Source organism: Gorilla gorilla, chromosome 5 (assembly GCF_029281585.2).
Source record: "Gorilla gorilla gorilla isolate KB3781 chromosome 5, NHGRI_mGorGor1-v2.1_pri, whole genome shotgun sequence".
Classification (NCBI taxonomy): Eukaryota; Metazoa; Chordata; class Mammalia; order Primates; family Hominidae; genus Gorilla; species Gorilla gorilla.
Window position 1 is genome coordinate 47,761,694 of NC_073229.2, and position 16,634 is coordinate 47,778,327.

At 39.3% G+C, this 16,634-nt stretch overlaps 1 protein-coding gene across 29 annotated transcripts in view; it reads right to left on the reverse strand.

Moving 5' to 3' along the window:
- LOC101151917 (putative uncharacterized protein ZNRD1-AS1) overlaps positions 1-16,634 on the reverse strand; it is an 85,864-nt gene that overhangs the window by 57,979 nt on the left and 11,251 nt on the right. Inside the window, exon 3 of one of the 29 annotated variants that reach the window (XR_008680554.2) lies at positions 2,629-2,691. The exons of 27 other annotated variants lie outside the window; for them this stretch is intronic. The gene's annotated coding sequence lies outside the window, so the exon portion shown is untranslated. Of the gene's footprint in view, positions 1-2,628; positions 2,692-4,871; positions 7,793-16,634 lie in introns of those variants that run through there. One more of the 29 variants, XR_008680555.2, reaches the window with a different exon arrangement.

Sequence of the window (16,634 nt, forward strand, 5' to 3'; positions counted from 1 at the left end):
AATCTAGGGTATTTTTGTTACAGCAGCCTGATGGATTAAGATAACTGCTCTTGGTGCTATGTGGGCCTCAAGTCAAGTGCATTAGACACATCTAAAATGAAAGGGTGACTGGTTGTGGTGACTTACACCTGTAATCCCAGCACTTTTGGAGGCCAAAGCAGGAGGATCGCTTGAGCTCAGAAGTTTGAAACCAGCCTGGGGAACATAGCAAGATCCCATCTCTACAAAATATTTTTTAAAATTAGCTCTACAAAATATATAATTTTTTAAATTAGCTGGACATGCTGGCAAGTGCCTGTAGTTCCACCAGCTTAAGAGTCTGAGGTGGGAGGATGGCTTGAGCCCCCCGAGAGTTCGCCACTACAGTGAGCCATTATCATGCCACTGCACTCTAGCTTGGGTGACACTGTGAGACCCCATCTTGGAAAAAACAGAAATGAAAGGGCCAATATTATTTCTCATAGAGATTGCAAATTCAAAGTGGGTCAGGAGTGAAATCTCTATTTTGTGCTTTTAGGCGCAAACCATTCCCAGCTCCAAAACGGAAACACATTTGCCACCTCTGTTCCCAGACTAAGGACACTCTCTGCATCCAATTTACAGGTGATAGGTTCTCTTCTATAAGAGCCCAGGGCAAGGCAAACTTAGTGCTAGCTAAGTTTTGGGATGCAGGGAGTCCTGCTCGGGGAGAAAAATTTGGGAAAATGAAGAGACAAAGGGGCCAGTCAAGAACTCTTCACAGCTTACCCAGAACAGGATTTCTCAAAGTGCAATCTGTGGAACCCTTGTGGGCTGCTGAAACCCCTTCATAGATCCACAAGGTTAAAAGTATTTTTATAATATAATGAAGACATTATTTGTACTAAAGTAAAACTTGACAAGAAGGGAGGCTATGGTACCAAACTGAAATAGTAGTTATTATATTCTTAACCACTTCTTAATTATAGAAGAAAAAACAGGTTTCACTTAAATATGTCCTGGTTGAAGTATCAAAGAATTATTAACTTTATTAAATCTCTATCCCAGAATCCACAGTTTAATATATCTTAAATGAGTAAGTGGGAAGTACGCATAAGGTATTTCTTCTACATTCCAAATTAGGATGTTTGAGGCCAGGCGCAGTGGCTCCCACCTGCAATTAATTCTAGCACTGTGGGAGGCCTAGGCAGGTGGATCATTTGAGGTCAGGAGTTCAAGACCAGCTTGGCCAACATGGTGAAACCCTGTCTCTACTAAAAATACAAAATTAGCCAGGCATGGTGGTGCGCACCTGTAGTCCCAGCTACTAGGGAAGCTGAGTCACAAGAATCACCTGAACCCAGGAGGTGGAGGTTTCAGTGAGCCAAAATCATGCCACTGCACTCCAGCCTGGGTAACAGAGCGAGACCCTGTCTTAAAACGAAAACAAAAACAAATTAAAATGTTTGTGTCCACAAAATCATTTTGTGAGTTGTACTAGTCTATTTTTTATGGAATATCCTTTTTACTTGAAAGAATGAATGACAGATGATTATCATTTAGACTTGAATATTTGGCTGACACTTTCTCAAAAATGAACATAACCCTGTCCCTTTCACATAATCAACTGATGGTATTATTCCCAATGATAAAACGCAAGCTCTCAAGAGAAAATTAGAATCCTGGGGAACTTGTATCCACCATCATAAGCCTGATGGCTTCCCAATACTTAACAATCTTTTCTGGTAATATCTGTGGTAATATTTAAAAATGTGATTTTTTGATAACTTGTAGTTAAATGTGTCAACACTGGAAGACATAACGTGGTGAAATTGTGTTTCTTTTTTTAAAAGTCATGTATTATACAAGAAGCATTCAATGTGGAAGTCGGACCTATATATTTTAATGTAACAGCATGTGAAATAGTTATTGATAGTTTCATGTTCCACATTACAAATAACCTTTAAGAAGCTAACACTTCTATCATTTTAGTGTAATATCAAGGATGAATATCCAGTTTTCTAAAAATGTTATTAAAAACATTCCTGGCCTAGCGAGGTGACTTATACCTGTAATCCCAGCATTTTGGGAGGCCAAGGCAGGAGAATCATTTGAGCCTAGGAGTTCCACCCAGGAGTTCGAATGAGACCCCCATCTCTACAAAAAATAAACAAAATTAGCTGTGGTGGTGTTTCGTGCCTGTGGTCACAGCTGCTCATGAGGCTGAATTGGGAGGATCACTTGAGCCCAGGAATTCGAGGCTGCCGTGTGCTATGATCACACCACTACACTCAAGCCTGGGTGATAGCATGAGACCAAAAGAAACAAACAAACAAAACCCCCCAACAAAACCCAAAACAAGAACAGCAACAAAAATATCATTGTGTGAGGATGGATTTTTTTTCATACACTTCAACCATATATAACAGATTAACCAAAATAACAGATTAAATGAAGGAGAAGAAAATTCATTAATCTTCTAATGAGACACATAAGAAAAGGATTTACAAACATACAAAATGTAAAAAGAGGCACTCTTCTCACTATACTGTTTACTTTGGGAAATACTGACTTTGCATAAAAATATTTCTAACATGCAATGCATTATTAATATTCTAAATGAATAAAATAATTTAAGTGATTTTAGTTTCTAATATGGTAAATATTAACGTATATAACTCACATAAAATTATCTTCAGAGTCCTCACTAATTCCTAAGAGCATGCAGAGATCCTGAAACCAAAACGTTTGAGAAACGATGACGTAACTCCTAGCTCTGGATTAAGGGAGAATGTGTGACAAAGAGCATTTGGTATAGGAGGAGAAGGGCCAGGCCTTATCCTGTCTCTAGGACTGTGGCAAGGGCTTTGTGTGACCAGGTCAGCCTAGGCTCAGGCTTGGGTCTGGCCCTCAGCCCCCATCTTGTTCATTGTTTTGTTTTGACAGAAGACTATGCCTGTTCTTGTTCTTGTATCTGAGTTCTGGTCTCCAAGTCTCCAATCTCCTCTAGGACAGCCGTAGGAGTTACTTTTTCTGTCATTGTCCTCACAAGCCCTGGGGTGGCCCCTGCACACAGGAGTCTCTGTGCTATCAAGAGACCAATTTTTAGACCCACCCAGCTCTTGTCCTTCCAGGGCTGTTTCCTGGACTGTTCTTCCCATCTTTTCCCCAATCTTTTTCAGGAAATCAAATTCTGGAATTAGAGATCATATCTCGGTTTCTCACCTTAGATAAACTCCTGTTAGGTTTCTAACAGGAATTTATTTTTGGCTCACCTACCCTCTCTCCCTGCCTTTGGCTGTAATAATCCTAGTGCTGGCTCAAATCCAAACTCATGGATGTCTAGACTCTAATTTAATTCACAGTTGGTTGGAAAATAGGGTCCATAAGCCTAGGATCATTTTTTTTTTTTCTGAAAAGGGAACTATAATTGTCTGCTGTGGTATATGAGGATTGGTGTGGGAGGGAGGCGAGAACAGCATTTGTGAGAAAAGTACAGGTGGCATTGATGTCAACATGAGCAGTTGTTCCACTGTAGCTGCCACAAAACAGCATGTGGTCTGCAGCTACATTAATAAAGATACTGTTTCTAGAATAGGGAGGTGCTGTACACTGGTCATTCATTTAGCCAATATTTGTTGAGTGCCGGCAGTATGAAATGCTAGTTTTACATCTGGAAACTAAAAACAGGCAAAAATTGCTGGCCTTGAGGGGCACGTTTTAGTGGGAAAACACAGACTATGTACTATAAGCAGAGTAAATAAGGAAAGTGTTTCTGTCAAAAGGTGCTGAGGGGTATGAGGCAGGTGATCCAGATTGTGGGTGTGTGGGGACAGGGAAGATGGCTGTTTTACTAGGGTGGTCTATGGTCTCACTGGGAATGTGACCGCAGAGAAAAGATGAATTATCTATGAGGACGTCTGGGGCAGGTTCTTTCCAGGCAGGGGAACCCCCAGTGCAAAGGCACCAGAACAGGAGCACATCTGGGTTGTGGGAGGAGTTGGGGGGCTCAGATAGCTGCAGCAGTCATTGATATAAGGTCAGAGATTTGGGGAGATCATGTAGGCTTGAGGATACTGGAAGGGTTCTGACTTTGCTCTGAGTGAGATGGGGGAGACACAAACAGCTGTCAGCAGAGTAGAGACTTGGTACATCTTTTAAAAGGATCACCCTGGCTGCTATGCTGAGAACAGAATTGAGATGAGGGGTGAGTGAGAAAGTGGGAAAACTGTAGGAAACTAGTGCAGTATTTCAGATTAGAGACTCTGGTTGCTTTGCCTGGGGTGTGAGCAGAGAAAAGAGTGGGAAGTGATTGGATTTCAGACACATTCTCAATATGGACTTCACAGTACTTCCTAATAGATTAAGTCTGGGGTATGAAAAAGAGGAGTCAAAGAGGAACCCCAAAATTTCAGACTGTGCAAGTAGAAAAATGAAGTTGTTGTCAGCACAGATGGGGAAAATTCTGAAAGGGGCATATTTGAGGAGGGGGCACTATAGGCATTCAATTTAGGAAATGTTGAATCTCAGATGTCAGACATTCAAGTGGGGTTGTTGTGTTGGCAGATGGATATGCAAGTTGGAAAGGTAGGAGAAATATCTGGGCTGGGAAAATAGATTTAGGAGTTAATGCCATATTAATGATATTTAAAGCATAGAGCATGCATGAGTCGCCAAGGGAAAGATGGCTATAGAAGAGAAAAAGGACATGGACTGAACCCTGGACCTTCAGTGCTAAGGGATTTCATCAGAACACACTCTGACAGCAGACTGCACAGTTCTAACACCACATCTAGAAAGTAAGTAAATCTGAGAATCTCAAATTTTACTGTGCGTAGGAATCACCTGGACAACTTTCTAAGATTCAGGTGGTCTGGAGTTGAGAATGAGATTCTGTGTTTATAAAAAAGTTGAGGCAGACACTGATGGTCTTCAGATCACACTTTTAGTAGCAAGAATGTAGACCAGGATTCCCAGGTGGCCGTGCATCAGCCTCACCTGTGGCTTGTTATTCCTGGAATCCATGTTCCACTTCTGAGATGGTGGGTATGGGGAAAGGCCTGAGTATTTTTGTAACAAATCTACAAGGAATCCTGGTGATCAGCCAGATTTGGAACCACTGAGGTCAGTGATCAACAGTGCCTAGGGTGGGAAAGGGTCTTAAGTCCACATTTAAATGCTATTTTTTCTAATTTAAACATAAAGGACTTCTATCTGTCTATCTATCTATCATCTATCTTCATTAGGTTGGTGTTTATTTTATTTTGGGAAGGTCTGTGAGAATAGGCTTAAAGCTACATAGCTAGAAGCAGCATCTATAATCCCATCCTAGGTGGAGTCTCACATAGGAATCACTGCCCCTGATGCTGGGCACAGATGTCACTGTTCATACCAATGATACTCTAAAGCTAGACACTGGACCTTGCAGATAGAACTGCTATCACGACTGCTCCTGGCAACTGGACATTGCTGCTGCAACTCACACCACACTTACTAAAATGTGTGCACAGTACCAGCTTGTGTCACCAGGCTGAGTCAGAATCCAGCAAGTGGTTATCTGCCTGGTGGAACCTAAGCCTCATCCCATATCCAGCTGCCAGAATATTTGGAAAAGTGAGTTTTTCTTTTGTGGAAGAAGTTGGTGTCTGCTTCCTACAATGACTCTTTAAGTATGAAATTCTTTAAGTATGAAATCATACTCTTTAAGTATGAAATTCTCCCTAACATGGAGAGGGTTCAGGTGCTGGGACACAGGAAGATAGAGTGGAAAAAGAATGAAAAAAAAAGTCAATTCCTAGAGCAGTAATCTGAGACTAGAACCTTATCTGGTATATCATAGACACTTGGGTTTTGCTGAATGAATCAGTGACTAATTAATTACATCTTTCAATTTATTCCCTTGATAGTCTGTTACGAAGTACAACTTTTTCCTGATCAGTTTATACTCAGATAAGTAGAGTGGCACTGTGGGATGGTGAAATGATTGCTCAAAACTTCCCTCTTGTTAGGATTTTTTAAAATCTAGATGTCTAAGACTTCAGAGGACCTGTGTATACACTAAGATTTTATACTAATATATTTCTTTGTATATGCACATATTTTCTGGAAAGAATATCTGTGACATTTATGTTTTTGTAACCCTATTTTAGGAAACCCTCTCTCAAACCACATTTTCCCTCTGCTCTCATACCACAACAATCATCAACACAGAAGACTTCTGTGACCAAAGGTGTGGGGGTTTTTCCCCACACACCAAGCAGTGGACACCAGCTGGGTATCCTCCAGTTCAATGTCAACACTGTCTACCTGGAGATAGCATCATATCCCACAGATTGGGGGCTTAGTCCCCAAGACTATTCCCCATCAGACACCAATCACAGAAGTTCCCACCACCCACTCTGGGCTTCACTAATTTGCTGGAGTAGCTCACAGAATTCAGGGAAACATTTATGTTTACTAGTTTATTATAAAGGATATTACAAAGGATACAGATGAAAATATGTGTAGGGTGAGGTATCAGGGAAGGAGCATGGAGCTTCCATGCCCTTCCTGGGCACACCAACCTCCAAAAACCTCCACTTGTTCAGCTACCTGGAAGCTCCCTGAACCCAGTTCTCCTGGGTTTTTATGGAAGCTTCGTGACACCAGCATTCCTTCTCCCAATGTATAGTGTGGGACCCTCTCCAGAGGGTCTTAAGACCCATAATCAGAAAGGCAGAGGATTAGCGTCCTGCCTTGGGGCAGGTGAAATGAGGCCAGAAGAGAGATTCTGATTCCTGAGGCCTGCCGAGGCCGAACACACCCAATATTATTACAAAAGACCGAAACAAGGGAATATAGGAGCTAGGAACCAGGAATTGTGGCCAAAAACCAATCTATAACACCACATACCCCCACTGTCTTAGTCCACTCAGGCTGCTATAACAGAATACCTTAGACTGGGTGGCTTATAAACAACATAAATGTATTTCTCACAGTTATGGAGGCTGGTAAGTCCAAGAGCAAGGTGTCGGTTAATTTCATGTCTGATGAAGGCCCCTTTCCTGTTTCATAAACGTATATCTTCTCCAAGTGGCCTCACATGGCAGAAAGGTGAAGAGAACTGCCTGGGGTCTTTCTGATAAAGGCAGTGATCCCATTCATAGGGGCTCTGCATTCATAACCTAATCACCTCCAAAAGGCCCCACCTCTAAGTATCATCACACTGGGGATTAAGTTTTAAACATAGGAATTTGGGTGGGGGATTGGAGACACAAACATTCAGTCTAGAGCATCCATAAAAGTCTAAAAAATTATCCTAGGTTTGTCACCATGCTACTCAAACTCTGATCTATGAATAGCTGATATCAAACCATTTCTTCACAAACTCTCCCAAAAAGGAGAAAGGAACACTGCCCAACATATTCTATAAGGTATGTTCTATAAGGCTGGTACCAAAAGCAGACAAAACAATCACAAAAAAACTACAGATCGCTATTCATGAATATAGATGTGAAAATCTTCAAGAAAATACTAGCGAACAACCCAGCAACGTACAAAAATAATTATACACCATGACAAAGTGAGATTTATCCTAGGAATGCAAGATGGGTTTAATATCCAAAAATCAATTAATGTAATATATTATATCAAAAGAATAAAAACCCACAATTATCTCAATAGATGCAGAAAAAGGTTTTGACCAAATTTGATACTCTTTCATAATAGAAACAGTCAACAGGTGGGCACATTGGCATGTGTCTATAGTCCCAGCTACTCAAGGAGACTGAGGAAAGAGAATCACTTGAGGCCAGAAGTTCGAGGGCATCTTGGGCGATGTGTTGAGACCACGTTACTTTAAAAAAAAAAAAAAAAAAAAAAAAAAAGAGTCAACAAACTGGGAATTGAAAGGAACTTTCTCAGCCGGATAAAGGGCATCTATAAAAAAGCTACAGCTAACATCATACTCGTATTAGTCCATTTATGCATTGCTTTAAAGAAATACATGAAACTGGATAATTTATAAAGAAAAGAGGTTTAATTGGCTAAAGGTTCTGCAGGCTATACAGGTTTCTGCTCCTGGGGAGGCCTCAGGAAACACAATAATGGTGGAAGGTGAAAGGGAAGCTAGTACATCTTACATGGCTGAAGCAGGAAGAAGAGAGAAGGGGGAGGTGGCACACATGTTTAAAAAGCCAAATCTCACTACAAAATCTCAATGAAAATTCACTATCATGAGAACAGCAAGGGGGAAGTCCATCCCCATGACCCAATCACCTCCCACCACACCCTTCCTCCAACACTGGGGACTACAATTTGACATAAGATTTGGGCGGGTACACAAATCCAAACCACATCAATATTTAATGGTGAAAGACTGGTTGCTTTCCTCCTAAGATCAGCAATTAAAACAAGAATATCCACTCCCACTATGTCTATTCAACATTACCGAAGGTTCTAGCTAAGATAATTAGACAAGAAAAAAGCAATAAAGTATATTCAGATTGGAAAGAAAGAAGTAAAACTATATTCACAGATGACATGATCTTTTATATAAAAAAATGCTAAATAATCCATTAAAGAGCTATTAGAACTACTAACTTCAGCAAGGATAAAGGATATAACACCAGTATACAAAAATCAATTGTATTTCTAAACCCTTGCAATGACAAATCCAGAAATGAAATTAAGAAAACAATTCCATTTGTAATAGCTTTAAAGGAACAAAATACTTAGAAGCAAATTTAACAAAAGAAGTGCAACTCAAACATCAATGAAAGAAATTAAAAATCTAAATAAATGGGGTAAAGTTCATGGATTAGATTTAATATAACTCAATGATTATATTTCCAAACTGATAGATTCAGCACAATCCCTATCAGATTCCTAAATGACTTCTTTGTAGAAATTTGCAAACTAATTGTAAATTTATAAAGAAATTAAAGGGACGCAGACTATGCAAACAATCTTGAAAAAAAGAACAAAGGGCCAGGCACAGTGGCTTATGCCTGTAATCAATCACAGCACTTTGGGAGGCCGAGGCAGGAGGATTGCTGGAGGCCAGAAGTTCAAGACCAGCCTGGGCAACACAGCAAGATCCTGTCTCTACAAAAAATAAAAATTAGCGGGGCATGGTGGTACACACCTGTCATCCCAGCTACTTGGGAGGCTGAGGCAGGGGGATTGCTTTAGCCTAGAAGGTTGAGGCTGCAGTGAGCCATGATTATGCCACTGCACTACAGTGTGGGTTACAGGGTAAGAAACTGTCTCTAAAAAATAAAAAGCAGGAAGAAAAGAACAAAGTAGAACTCATTCTTTCCAGTTTCAAAACATCGCATAAAGTAATGGTAATCAAGACAGTGTGGTACTTGCATAAGATAGACATAGATCAATAGAATAGAACTGAAATTCAGAAATAAAACCATGTGTCTACGGTCAACTGATTTTCAGCAAGGGTGCTGAGCACATTCAACGGGGGAAAGCACAGTCTTTTCAACAAATGGTACTGGGGAAACTTGATAGCCACATACAAAATGATGGAGTGGACCTTATGGTGGTTGAAGTGTGTACTCTGAAAGGTTTGTCTAAGGCCTGACCACCAGTACCTGTGAACGTGAACTTATTTAGAAATGGTGTCTTTGTATATGAAATTAAGTTCAGGTTCCCAAGAAAAGATCATCCTGGATTTAGGGTGGGACCTAAATCCAGTGACTGGTGTCTTAATAAAAGAGAAGGAGATATGACATAAACAGAGAAGAGACACAGGCAAGAATGCCATGTGAAGATGAAGGCAAAGATTTCAGTGATGTATCTCCAAGCCAATGGAGCAACAACTACCAACAGCTACCAGAAGTTAGGAAAGTATCATGGAATGAACTTTCCCCCAGAGCCTCCAGAAGAAACTAATCCTGCCAACACCTGGATTTCAAACTTCTGGCCTCCAGAACTGTGACAGCATACATGTTTGCTGTTTTAAGCCATCAAATCTTGGCAATGTGTTACACAAGGTCTAAGAAACTAATACAGGCCTTTACTTCACACTATATACAAAAATAAGCTCAAAATGGAAGAAAGACCTAAATGTTAGTGGTGAAATTACAAAATTCTTGGAGGAAAACCTAGGCGATAAATCTTTATGAACTGGCCGGGTGCGGTGGCTCATGCCTGTAATCCCCGCACTTTGGGAGGCCGAGGCAGGTGGATCACAAGGTCAGGAGTTTGAGACCAGCCTGACCAACATGGTGAAACTCCGTCTCTACTAAAAATATAAAAATTAGCCGGGTGTGGTGGTGCACACCTATAATCCCAGCTACTCAGAAGGCTGAGGCAGGAGAATGGCTTGAACCCAGGAGGCAGAGGTTGCAGTGAGATGAGATCACGCCACTCCACTCCAGCCTGGGCAACAGAGTGAGACTCCGTCTCAAATATATATATATATATATATATGTATATTTATGAACTCAGGTTGGACAATGGATTCTTAGATATTATGCCAAAGCACAAACAAAAGATATTAGATAATATTGAGAAAAATTAGATGTCATCAAAATTAAAATGTTTATGCTTCAAAGGACACTATCAAGAAAGTGATCCACAATATATACATATATCAAAACATCACACTGTACCCCATGTGTATTATTTACTAATTAACAGTAAACATTTAGATCAAAAAATTAAAAGTTTTAAAAATTAAGAATTTTTTTAAAAGTGAAAAAAACCCACAAGAAAGGAGAAAAGATTTGCAAATCATACATCTAACAAGAGATGTTTCTAGAATATATAACAATCTCCTACAACTTAATCGCAAAACACACATAATCCCAATTTTAAAATGAGCAAAGGAGGCCGAGCGCAGTGGCTCACGCCTGTAATCTCAGCACTTTGGGAGGCTGAAGTGGGTGGATCACTTGAGGTCAGGAGTTCGAGATCAGCCTCACCAACATGGTAAAACCCTGCCTCCACTAAAAATACAAAAATTAGCTGGGTGTGGTGGCACACACCTGTAGTCCCAGCTACTTGGGAGGCTGGGACACAAGAATCGCTTGAACCCAAGAGACGGAGGTTGCAGTGAGCCAAGATCGCACCACTCCACTCCAGCCTGGATGACAGAGCAAGACTCCGTCTCTAAATAAATAAATAAAAATAGAATGAGCAAAGGATATGAACAGTCATTTCCCTAAAGAAGATATACAAATAGCCAATAAGTTCATAAAAAAGATGATCGACATTATTAGGGAAATGCAATTTAAAACCACAGTGAAGGCCGGGCATGGTGGCTCACACCTGTAATTCCAGCACTTTGGGAGGCCAAGGTGGGTGGATCGCAAGGTCAGGAGTTCCAGACCAGCCTGGCCAACATGGTGAAACCCCATCTCTACTAAAAATAAAAAAAATTAGCTGGGCATGGTGGCAGGTACCTGTAATCCCAGCTACTTGGGAGGCTGAGGCAGGACAATTGCTTGAACCTGGGAGGCAGAGGTTGCAGTGAGCCGAGACCACACCACTGCACTCCAGCCTGGGCAACAGAGCGAGACTCTAAAACACACACACGCACGCGCACACACACACACACACGAGATACCACTTCCCAGCCACAGAATGGCTAGAATCAAAACATCAGATAATAAGTATTGTTAAGGATATGCAGGAATGAGAACCCTCAAACACTGCTGGCAGGAATGTGTAATTATGTAGTCACTTTGGAAGGAGTCAGGCTGTGGCTCAACTGATTAAAAATGGAGATACCATACGACTCACCCATTCTTAGGTATATGTCCAAGAGAAATAAAAATGTGTCACACAAAAATCTGTAAATGAACATTCATAGACGCATTATTTGTATTAGCCAAAAGACAGAAACAATCCAGATGTCTATAAACTGATAAATAAACAAATGTGATACATCTATGGAATACAGTATTATCTGGCCATAAAAAGCAATGAAATACTGATACATGCTATAATATAAATGATGCTTGGAAACATTAAGTGAAAGAAACTAGTCACAAAAGACCATATATGATTATATTTACATATGAATTTTCCAAAATAGGCAAATCCATACAGGTAGAACATAGATTAACTCTTGCTTAGGGTTTGGGGTGATGGGGAAGGGGGAATAAGAGAGTAATAGCTAAAGGGCATGGGGTTTCTTTTTCAGGCGATGATAATATTCTAAAATTGAATGCAGTGATGGTTGCACATATTTGGGAATATACTTTAAAACTTTGATTGCATACATACTTTATTTTTTTCCAGATTTATTGAAGTATAATTGACAAAAATTTTACAGTGTGACTTTTTATTTGTACATAATATTTGCACATATTTATGGGGTACATGTGATATTTTGATACACACATAGTATCTAATAATGAAGTTAGGGTACATAGGATATCCATCACCTCAAGCATTTATTTCTCTGTGTTGGGAACATTACAAGTCTTCTAGCTATTTTGAAATACACAATATATTGTTGTTAATTATAGTCACCCTACTGTGCTATCAAACGCTAGAACTTATTCCTTCTATCTGACTGTACGTTTGTACCCATTAACCTACCTCTCTTCATCACCCCCCTCACACACCCACAAACACACACACACACACACACACACACACACACACACCCTTCCCAGCCTCTGGATACTATCTTTCTGCTGTTTACCTAGATTAGATCAACCTTTTAAAGCTCGCACATGAGTGAGAACATGCAATATTTGTCTTTCTGTGCCTGGCTTATTTCATTTAATATCAGAACCTCCAGTTCTGTCCATGTTAGTGGAAATGACAAGATTCCATTCTTTTTATAGCTAAATAGTATTCCATTGTGTATATATGCCATATCTTTTTAATCCATTCATCCATTGATGGACAGTTAGGTTGATTCTCTGTCTTTGCTATTGTAAATAGTACCACAGTAAACATGGGGGTGCCAGTATCCCTTTGATATATCGATTTCCTTACCTTTGGATAAATACCCAGTGGTGGTATTGCTGGATCACACAGATCTATTTTCAGTTTTCTAAGAAATCTCCATACTATTTTCCATAGTGGCTGTACTAATTCACCTTCCCACCAACTGTGTGTAAGAGTTTGTCTTTATATCCTAGCTACCATTTTTGTCTTTTTAATAATAGCTATTCTAGCTAGGGTAAGATGATATCTTATTGTGGTTTGCTTTAAATTTCCCTGATAATTAGTGATGTTGAGCATCTTTTTCACATACATGTTGGCCATTTGTATTTCTTCTTTTAAGAAATTTCTATTCAGATCCCTTGACCATTTTTAAGGGGATTTTTTTTTTTTTTTTTTTTTTTAACTGTTGAATTGTGTTCCTTGTACACTCTGGATATTAGTCCCCTGTTGGATAATTTGAAAATATTGTTCCCATCTACAGTTGGTCTCTTCACTCTGTTGTTTTCTTTGCTGTGCAGATTTTTAGTTTAATATAGTCCCACCTGCTTACTTTTTGTTGTTGTTGCCTATGCTTTTGATGTCTTAACCATAAAATCTTTGCCTAGACCAATGTTCTTGAGCATTTCCCCTATATTCTCTTTTAGTAGTTTCATAGTTTCGGATCTATCATTTAAGCCTTTAATCCATTTTTGGTTGATTTTTTAATATGGTAAGAGATATGAGCCTAGCTGCAATCTTCTGCATATGGATATCCAGTTTTCCCAGCACCATTTATTGAAAAGGGTGTCCTTTCTTGGTGCCTTTGTTGAAAGTCAGTTGGCTGTAAGTACATGAAATTATTTCTGGGTTCTCTATTCTTTCCATTGGTCTACGTGTCTGTTTTAGGCCAATACCATGATGATTTGGTTTCTACTATAACAGTTACAAAGCTATTACTATAGCTTAACTATTGGATGGGGCTCTTTTGTGGTTCCATATGAATTTTTTTTATTTTTGAGATAGGGTCTCACTTTGTCACCCAGGCTGCAACACAGTGGCGCAATACCAGCTCACTGCAGCCTTAACCTCCTGAGGTTCAAGTGATCCTCCTGCCTCAGCCCCCTAAGTAGCTGGGACTACATGCACATGCCACCACACCCAGCTAATTTTTGTAATTTTTGTAGACATTTCACCAGGAACAAATAGAAAACTTGAACAGACCAACAATGAGTAATAAGACTGAATCAGTAATTAAAAGTGTCTCAATAAAGAAAAGCCCAGGACCAGATGGCTTTCCTGTCAAATTCTACCATACATACAAAGAAAAATTAATACCAATACTTCTCAAAATACTAAAAAAAAACTGAAGAGGAAGGAATTATTCTTAACTCATTTTATGAAGCCTGCATTACCCTGATACCAAAAGCAGAGAAGAATACAAAAAAAAAGAAAATTACAGGCCAATCTTCCTAGTGAAAATATACACAAAAATCCTGAACAAAATTTTAGCAAACTGAATCCAACAACATATCAAAAATATACCACAATTAATTGGGATTCATTCCAGGGATACAAGAGTGGTTCAACACACACAAATCAACAGACATTAACATTTTTTAATCTTATTTGAAAAGGTGGATAAAACTGAATTTGGAATTGGGAGATTTGTTTTGGGTCCCCACTCTGCCATTTCCAAACTCAGTACTCTATCAGAACTAAGTCACAGGGTGCTTGAGGGCTCAGAAGCTTTTGTCCAGCAGACAAGAAGGAACTGTTATCACACAGCCTTTGACCCTCTAGGGACTCCAGCAACCTCGTACTGAAAGGAGACTCCTTGTCTCCTTCTCTGGGGACCCTTTTGTTCAGAAATAAAACTTTCGTGCTGCAGGTGCCTTGAGGAGACGACATGTGGGTGATCTTTTCTAGAAAGCAGTGGAGTGAAAGTTTTGGGAAAAGTGACAGAAAGAGAAACAAATCCTGTACTGGAAGCTCACTGAAAACCAACTAAGTAAACAAATATTTTAGTACCTCAACTGAAATATAAGCATAAACAGAGGTTGACTATGATTGTACCTGGACAAGATGAGTAAAAAGGTAAAGTGGTCTGTTATCAGCTATTTGTGTATTTTGGTCCTGGCTCTGCCTGACACAGTTCTGTCTCCAGCAGTTAACAAATGTCCTTTCTTTCAACAAATATCTATTAAGAGGCTAACATGTGCCAGACTCTACAGAACAGGCTTACAGGCATAATACCACAAAGGAACAGAAATCTAACAGGCTTCAAGATCAGGCCTGTCAAATAAATGTACCACAATTTATATATCATATATATATATATATCATATATCATATATATATATCATATATATATCATATATCATATATATATCTAGTACACAGGCACCAGAACATAAGATTAAACATGTTAAAGTAATGTTTATCTAAGTATCATTTTTAAAAGAAAAATAAAACAAAAACTGGAAACAACCAAATGACATCAACAGAATATATAATTAAGTTGTGGCATATTCATGTCATGGAAATGAACTACAGTGTCACACATCAACATGGATGAATTCAAAAATAATAATGAGCAAAAGTAGTCAGTCATATACAGTATAATTCTATTTATATAAAGGCTATAAATAAGCAACTGTTAGGGATACACAGACAGTAAAATCTATAAAAGCTAGGTGACAGTTATACAAAATTCAGGATAGTGGTTGCCTCTGGCTGCGGGGGAGAGAGATATGAATGAGAGAATACGAGGCTCCTGGGATGTAGTAATGTTCCATTTCTCAGTCTGAGCAACGGGCACCTGGACATTTATTATTGTTCTTCTAAATATACATTTTCATTTGTGTATTGTATATTCTATTTCACATTAAAAAGAAAAAAACATTAAGTGTGACTCAAGATTTAAGCAGACACAGTGCAAAGAAATGAAAAGGTGGATATAATTTGAGGTAGATGATGGATGCAGGTTTGGACAAACTGAGTTCCTGAAACATAGACTTTTATTCTTAGCCATATTAGGTGTGAAATTGCCCTGAGAGCACCAGTTGCTTTTATGCTAGATTTGGAGGGGAAAGAGGGCAGTTGAACTCAGCAATTTATGTGTCCAGCACTGAAAACCTTCATGGTAAACAATTACTAATAGGTTATATGTTAGGTTACTTTTCAGTCCCACTCAGCTCAAAGGGCTTGTCATTACCCTACTGATTTGCACTTCTAAGTCTTCTGCCTGTTGCATTCTGATGATCCATTTCTATGCAAAACATAGAATCTAAAGCTGAGACATAGCAATAGAGGACCAGAGAACAGACACAGCAACGAAGTTTCCATGAGGCAAATCAGGAGGGTAGGAATGAGATTTTGATGTGCATCCTGGCCAAATTCCAGAACTAGCAAAGAGAGGCCAGTTCCTAATTCCAATCAAAGCAAATTCAGTCATCTTATTTTCACACAGAAGTGGTCTACATTGATTTTTAAATCTCTTTAAGGGATTAGGGAGCCTCTGAAATGCAAAGGAAACTAAACTGATAGTAATGTAAAATGAACAGTGACCTATCATACCAGCAAACACTGTCAAAAACAGAAAGCTAATGGTGGGACTGGAATCTAGAACACAGAAGTTATGTTTATCCAGTGCTACACTGTGCAACAGGGTAGTCACTTGCCACATGTGGCAATTTAAATTTAAATGAAATTCAATTAAACATTCCATTCCACAGCTGCACCAGCCACATTTTAAATGCCTCAACAGCCACGTGTAGCAAGGGCTACTGTACTGAGGA